The 8,597-nt window shown below is 37.0% G+C and overlaps 1 protein-coding gene across 1 annotated transcript in view; it reads left to right on the top strand.

The window, feature by feature from the left end:
• HSPB11 (heat shock protein family B (small), member 11) overlaps positions 1–8,597 on the top strand; it is an 84,744-nt gene that overhangs the window by 35,843 nt on the left and 40,304 nt on the right. The gene's annotated exons all lie outside the window — the stretch shown is intronic.

Raw genomic sequence — 8,597 nt, forward strand, 5'->3', positions numbered from 1 at the left:
TGGAAAACAAAAGTTGTTTTTTTGCAAAGATAAACAAAATTGACAAACTATTAGCTAGACTAAGAAAAAAAGAGAGAAGACCCAAATAACAAAAAGAAAAAAATAAGAAATGAAAAAGGAGACATTAAAACTGATACCACAGAAATACAAAGAACCACTACAGACTATTATAAACAACTATACGCCAACAAATTTGAAAATCTGGAGGAAATGAATTGATTTCACAGTATACCTTGTTCTCATCAGCACATGGAACATTCTTCAGGGTAGACCACATGGTACATCACAATTCAAGTCTCAACAAATGTTTAAAAATTGAAATTATGGGCCGGCCCGTGGCTCACTCGGGAGAGTGCGGTGCTGATAACACCAAGGCCCTGGGTTCGGATCCCATATAGGGATGGCTGGTTCGCTCACTGGCTGAGCGTGGTGCTGACAACACCAAGTCAAGGGTTAAGATCCCCTTACCAGTCATCTTAAAAAAAAAAAAAAATTGAAATTATTTCAAGTATCTTTTCAGACTACACAGATTAAAACTAGAAATCAATAACAAGCAAAACTAAGGAAACTGTAAAAATACATGGAAATTAAACAACATGCTCCTAAATGACCTATGGGTCCAAGAAGAAATTAAACAGAAATAAAAATTTCTTGAAACTAATGAAAATAAAGACACATCTTACCAAAACCTGCTGGATACTGCAAAAGCAGCATTAAGAGGGAAGTTTATTTCAATAAACACATCAAAAGAATAGAAAGATTTCAAATGAACATCCTAACACCACATCTCAAAGAACTAGAAAAACAAGGGTAGTCCAATCCCAAAATCAGGAGATGGAAAGAAATAAGATCAGAGCATAACTAAATGAAATAGAGATCTAAAACATGATATAAAAGATCAATGAAACAAAAAGTTGTGGTTTTTTATTATTTTATTATTTTTATTTTTATTTTTTAAAAGATGACCGGTAAGGGGATCTTAACCCTTGACTTGATGTTGTCAGCAGCATGCTCAGCCAGTGAGCTAACCGGCTATCCCTATATAGGATAAGAACCCGTGGCCTTGGTGTTATTAGCACCACGCTGATAACGGGCTGGCCCCTGAGTTGTGTTCTTTTAGAAGATAAACAAAATATACAAAACATTAGCTAGGCTAACTAAAAGAAGAGAAGACCCAAATAACAAAAAATAAGAAATGAAAAAGGAGACATTAAAACTGATACCACAGAAATACAAAGAACCACTACAGACTATTATAAACAACTATACGCCAACAAATTTGAAAATCTGGAGGAAATGAATTGATTTCTGGACACATACAAACTACCAACACTGAACTAATAAGAAATAGAAAACCTGAACAGACCAATAACAGGCAGTGAGATTGAAGCAGTAATCAGCAATTTCCCAACAAAAAAAAGCCCAGGACCAGATGGCTTTACTGCTGAATTCTACGAAACAATTAAAGGGGAACTAATACCAATTCTCTTCAAACTATTCCAAAAAATTAAAACAGAGGCCATTCTCTCAAATTCATTCTATGTGGCAAACATCACCCTGATACTAAAACCAGGCAAAGAGACAACAAAAAAAGAAAAATACAGGCCAGTATCTCTGATGAATATAGATGCAAAAATCCTCAACAAAATATTAGCAAACAGAATATGGCACCACATTAAAAAAATCATACATCAAGATAAAACGGGATTGGGGCCAGCCCATGGCTCACTCGGGAGAGTGTGTTATCATTGCTGACAACACCAAGTCAAGGGTTAAGATCCCCTTACCGGTCATCTTTAAAAAAAAAAAAAAAAAAAAGATAAAACGGGATTAATCCCTGGGATACAAGGATGCTTGTATATGCACGTTGATAAATATGATACACAACATCAATAAAACCAAGGACAAAACCATATTATTATCTCAATAGATGCAGAAAAAGCATTTGACAAAATTCAACATCACTTCATGATAAAGACTCTTAGCAAATTAGGTATAGAAGGAAAGTGTCTCAGCACAATAAAATCCATAAAAAACAAACCCACCACCAATATCATCCTGAATGGGGAAAAGCTAAAAGCTTTTCCATTAAGAACAGGAACAAGACAAGGATACCTATTCTCACCACTCTTATTTAGCATAGTATTGGAAGTAATAGCCAGAGCATTCAGGCAAGAGAAAAATTAGGGGCATCCAGATTGGAAAAGATGAAGTCAAACTGTCATTCTTTGCAGATGACATGATCCCATATATAGAAAAACCTAAAGACTTCACAAAAACCTCTGGAGCTGATAAATGATTTTAGTAAAGTTGCAGGCTACAAAATCAACATGCAAAAATCAGTAGTATTTTTTTTTTTTTTGTCTTTTTCCGTGTCCGGCAACGGGGATCCGAACCCTCGGACGGGAGCGCCGCCGCGCTTCCCAAGCGGCGCACTATCCAGTGCGCCACCGGGCCGGCCCAAAATCAGTAGTATTTTTATACTCCAATAACGAACTAGCAGAAAGAAATCAAGAAAGCAAACCCATTTACAATAGTCACCAAAAAAACAAAATATCTAGGAATCAACTAAGGAGATGGAGAGATATCTACAATGAGAACTACAACTTACTGCTGAAAGAAATTAAAGACATAGAAAGATGGAAGGACATTCCATGCTCTTGGATTGGAAGGACTAATATTGTGAAAATGTCCATGTTACCCAAAGCAATCTACAGATTCATTGCAATCCCCATCAAAATACCAGTATCAATCTTCACAGAAATAGAAAAAACAATCCTAACATTCATATGGAACAACAAAAGATCCTGAATAGCCCAAAGCAATCCTGAGCAAAAAATAAAGAATGCACAATATTATGTGAGTTAAAATTATATCACAAAGCTATAGTAACCAAAACAACATGGTACTGGCATAAAAACAGACACTCGGACCAATGGAACAGAATAGAGAACCCAGAAATCAACTCACATACTTATAGCCAACGGATCTTTGACAAAGGCAACAAGAACATACATTGGGGAAAAGACTGCCTCTTCAATAAATGGTGCTGGGAAACTGGACATCCATATGTAGAAGAATGAAACTAGACTCCTACCTCTCACCATATACCAAAACAACTCAAAATGGATTAAAGACTTAAATATAAGACCTGAAACTATAAAACTAAAAGAAAACATGGGGGAAACACTTCAGGAAGTAGGACTGGGCAAAGACTTTATGAATAAGATCCCAAAAGCACAGGTAACAAAAGAAAAAATAAACAAATGGGATTACATCTAACCAAATAGCTTCTGCACAGCAAAAGAAACAGTTAACAGTGAAGACACCCTACAGAATAAGAGAAAATATTTACAAACTATTCATTTGACGAGAGATTAATATCCAGAATATACAAGGAATTCAAGCAACTTAACAGTAAAAAAACAAGTAACCTGGTTAATAAATGGACAAAGGAGCTGAACAGGCATTTCTCAAAGGGAGACATACAAATGGCCAACAGACACATGAAAAAATAACATTGCTAAGCATAAGGGAAATGCAAATCAAAACCACATTGAAATAATCATCTCACCCCAGTTAGACTGGCCATTAGCAAAAAGAATAACAAATGTTGGCAAAGGATGCCAAGAAAGAGGAACCCTCCTGCACTGTTTTTTTTTTTTTTTTTTTTTTTTTTTTTATATAAGGTGACCGGTAAGGGGATCTCAACCCTTGTCTTGGTGTTGTCAACACCACGCTCAGCCAGTGAGCTAACCAGCCATCCCTATATAGGATCCGAACCCGTGGCCTTGGTGTTATCAGCACTGCACTCTCCTGAGTGAGCCACGGGCCGGCCCCCTCCTGCACTGTTGATGGCACTGCAAATTAGTGCAACCATTACGGAAAATGGTATGGAGGTTCCTCACACAACTATAGATAGAACTGCCATATGATACAGCAATCCCACTGCTGAGTATATTACCCAAAGGAATGGAAATCATCGTGTCAAAAAGATATTTGCACTCCCATGTTTATCACAGCTCTATTTACAATAGCCAAGAGTTGGAACCAACCTAAATGTCCATCACTGGACAACTGGATAAGGAAAATGTGGTACATATACACAATGGAATACTACTCTGCCACAAAAAAGAATGAAATTCTGCCATTCACAGCAACATAGATGAACTTAGAGAAAATTATGTTAAGCGAAATAAGGCAGGCACAGAAGAGAAATTCTGCACGTCCTCATCATAAGTGGGAGATAAAAAAATTAACAAATAAATAAAAAAAGAAAGAAAAATACAACAGTCACAATAATTTATTGAACTTTCAAAAGGAGAGTACAGAACTGAGGTTACCAGAGGAGGAAAGGGGGAGATGTAGAGGGAGTTAGCGAGAAATTGGTAAAGGGCCACAAAAAATGATTACATCCTGTAATGTTGAATATACGAATCATCCTGATTTGAGCATCACATATTGCACACAGGTATTGATATTCAATGCTGTACCACACAGATATGTACAATCATTTATGTTTCAATAAATAAAAAACAAACAAAAAATAATTTGCCTGCGTGAGACTCATCAGAGCTCTTTTCTTTCTCTGCCACAGTGACCAGCAGTGTTCTACATAGTAACTACTTATCAGTCTGGGTCTGGGGGTGAGAGTGATGATTAACAGGTAGCAGAGCTCCTACTTAATCTGAGATGGACATACAGAAGGAGTGAGAAATAAAGCTTCATTGTTTGAAGCCAGTGAGATTTTGGAATGCTTGTTACCTCAGTATAAGATAGCCTATCCTAACTGATACACAAACACATCTAGAATATGGTTCATCCTCCAGGACAAGCGTCCTGGTTTCTTCAAGTCAGTGGCATGGAAAATGTTAATCAGGGAAGGGAGTCCACTCTAGATCCAAAGAGACATAAGAGCCCCTATAACTACATGCCATGTGTGGATCTTGATGGACGCTGATTTAAGCAAATTGAGAGAGAACATTTTTAAGGTAATTGGGGAAATTTGCTTGTAGACTGGGTATTATTGTTCATTTTGCTAAGTGTGATATTGGCATTAAGCTTATGTAAGAAAATGTGCATGTTTTTCAAAGATTCATATGGAACTATGTATGGTAAAATGGCATGATATCTGGGATTTGCTTTAAAATACTTAAGGAGACATTTTTTAATAAGGGAAAAGGGGTTAGTTGAATTGAAGCAAATGTGGCAATAAGTTGTTGAATCTGGGCAATGGACATATGGGGGTTCATTGTACTAGTCTTTCTACTTTTACATGTGCTTAAAATTCGTCATAACGGAAAAATAAAGATGATGCTACAGTGGACATCCTTGTGCATAAATCTTTGCCTGCCCTTCAGATGAGTTCCTTAGATGAGATTCTCAGAAGGGAATTAGACAGTTAAAGTCAGGAACAGTTTTAAGGCTCTTGGTACTTCCTGATAAGCTGCTTACCAAGATTTGTTACACAGATTTACTCAATCTACCTTAGATAAGTACAGGAGAGTATGAAAGGCATTTCAAGAGCAACACAACATTGGTGTAATCAAATGTGTGAAGGTGAATACTCATTCATTAAAACACATTTGGAATTAATGATGAATAGAAAAAAAACTGATTCGAGCACAGAATACGACTAAAACGAGACATTACAGCGAGATCACAGACATTTAATGCATTCTGATATTTTATCGTAACACTGGAACCATTTAAGGTTTTTGAGAAAGAATGTGACTTAGAGCAATTGTGTTCATGTCCAATAAATGAAATGCTGAGGATTTTCTTTTTGCCAAGTTCCTAAACTGAAATGTCAATAATTCTTTGTGTAAGACACACTGTGTTAAGGTTCACAGATTGCTGGAAGGGATCTCTAGAGGTTATCTGATTGATCTCTTTGGCACAGGCCTAGTGAATTATCTTTAAGTCTTTTCTATCTTCTGTAGATGCAGAGAACAAGTGGTCAGTGTAGTACTTGTAATACCACTTTATAAATGATATTTGAAAACAGCTTGTTTAGCTTTCAATAGCCTAGGCTTTAGAAAACTCATTTTCAACTCACAAAACCACTCCAAGTTTCAGACAATAGAAATGACACGTGGCTTTACCTTTTTTGCTGTTTTGTTTTTCATTGCTGAAACCCATCATCTTTTTAAAGTTTCATTTGTCCTCAATTGGCTTCCTCTTTCCCCTCATTGGGCCTCTTTTCCACCTGCAATTGTGCTGTGCCTGATATGGGATTTAGGATTTTGCATTTGCTGTTTCCTCTGCCTGGAGTGCTCTTTCCTCAGGTATTTGTATAACTAGCTTTGTCTCAGTGAGGCTTTCTCTAGCCTCTCTACTTAAAATTATGGCTTCTCTTTTCTCCGCTTCCTGCCCCGCTCCCCTTGCAACATAAACACATTCAATCTTCCTTCCCTGTTTTATTTTTCTCCTTTTCTTGGGTTAGGGACATGTAGCCACCTTGTGTTCTGTGCTTCAAGGGTTCTTATACCTTATTCCTCTTTTCTGACTATCATGAAAATTGTCAGAATAAAAATGGAGTCACTTGTGTTTAAAAAACCCTGACAAATAGAGCCGAGGAAGGCCATGAAGGGAGGGTTCCCATGCACAAATGGCTGATAACAAAAATTATCACAACAGACTACAAAACCACAACCTTACTGTGTAAGGCCATCACAACCTTACACAAAAAAATACTTCTGTGAGTACATCTGCCCAGCAACTGTCTGTCCAGCCTCCGACTGGTGTCATCCTTGTTTTTGATCCTTGTAGCCAAGGATAATTATCCCCAAATAATTATGTAATCTTCTATCATTTTTTCTTTAAAACTTTTTGTCTTCCTTTACCTCCCTGAATGTGCATGTAGTTTACTATAGCATGTTTATTCCTGTTACCATGTTATATTCCCCATTAAACTCATTACTCTTTTTAGAGAGATTCTCCATTTGTTATTTAGAGTGTAAAACAAACATTTGTTTTTTGGGTTTTTTTTTTGGCAGCTGGCCGGTTTGGGGATCCGAACCCTTGACCTTGGTGTTATCAGCACCATGCTCTCCCAGCTCAGCCACCGGCCAGCCCTCCATTTGTTATTTAGGTTAACATTATCATTAAGATTCAATTATTATCTTACCTTTAATGATATCCCACGCAGCTTATGAAAAGATGAGGAGAGTGCAGCCTCTTTACAATAAGTGTGACTCTTGGGTAGGGGCTTCAATTGATTGAATTGCCCTAGGCTCCCACACCCTTATAGGGATAGCCCTGCTTATCACTAACATATGTTTTCCTTATTTGTAATGTGTATCTTGTTTACTGTCTCTCTCACTAGAAGGTAAGCTCCGTAAGGGTAGAGAGTTTTGTTGCTTTTGCTCATGACTAAATCCTCAGAGCTTTAGCATAGTGCCTAGCACATAAATTTTCAATAAATATTTGTCGACTGAATAAATGAACATTGTATCTTTTTATACTATGAAATCCTTGAGGAGTTTTTAATAAAGCTAGCTAATAATATATTTACTTTTGGATCACTTACCAGGGCCATTGCCTATCGCAATGCTTTGCATAAAGTTAAATAACCAATCAATATTTATGTAAAGGAATGGATAAAAAAGTAAAAATCTAGTAGCATTTTAATCATGTACCCAGTCAAGACAAATATTACAGAAATGAAAATTGTGTCTGTCATTCATTTATACAGAGGGGTTTTTTTGTTTTTTTTTTTTAAAGCATTGCAACTGTGAGTCCTGTTTCAGGAATGCTTCTCTGCGGGGGGGAGGGGGGGGCATTCTTTGTGGGCTTCACTTTCTAGGTGATGTTCCAACAACCCTTTGTACCTTGGCCCTGATAGAAGGTGTAGTAGATTGAATTGTCCCCCAAAACTCATTGAAGCTCAAATTGTGTCCCCCAAGTTTTATGTATTAGAAACAGCCCCCACTGTGACAGTTAAGAGGGTGGGAAATCTTATTATGGTAATTGAAAGGTGGAACCTTGAAGAGGTGATTGCATTCTAGGACCGCGCAGTAGAGAATGGATTAAAAATGGTGGTCAGGGGTGTGGTTCTGAGGGCTTTAAAAGAAGAGGAGAGTCTGTCTTGCTCTCTCTGCTTCCACCATCTTGCAATGTGAGATCCCTGAATCACTGTCACCATCACCACATGGACTTTGGACTTCCCAGCCTCAAAAATTGTAAGCAATAAATTTCATTTTCTTTATAAATTACCCAGTCTCAGGTATTCTGTTAAAGCAACACAAAACAGACTAATACAGCAGGACTTCTAAAAGATAGTCTGTGGCAATGTACATCAAAAAATTTTTGTATGTGTTGTTAGATGATTTCATTTTTTAAAAAAATTTATTTATTTATTTATTTTTTAATTTTATTTTGTAGATATACAATGTGGTTGATTATTGTGGCCCATTACTGAAACCTCCCTCCCTCCTCCCTCTCCTCCCTCCCATCCAGCAATGTCCTTTCTGTTTGCTTGTCATGTCAACTTCAAGGAATTGTAGTTGTTAAGTCTTCTTCCCCCACCCCCCAGTGTGTGTGTGTGTGTGTGAATTTATTTATTTATTTATTTTTTAATTTTATTTTGTAGATAT

Source organism: Galeopterus variegatus, unplaced genomic scaffold (assembly GCF_000696425.1).
Source record: "Galeopterus variegatus unplaced genomic scaffold, G_variegatus-3.0.2 Scaffold2480, whole genome shotgun sequence".
Lineage (NCBI taxonomy): Eukaryota > Metazoa > Chordata > Mammalia > Dermoptera > Cynocephalidae > Galeopterus > Galeopterus variegatus.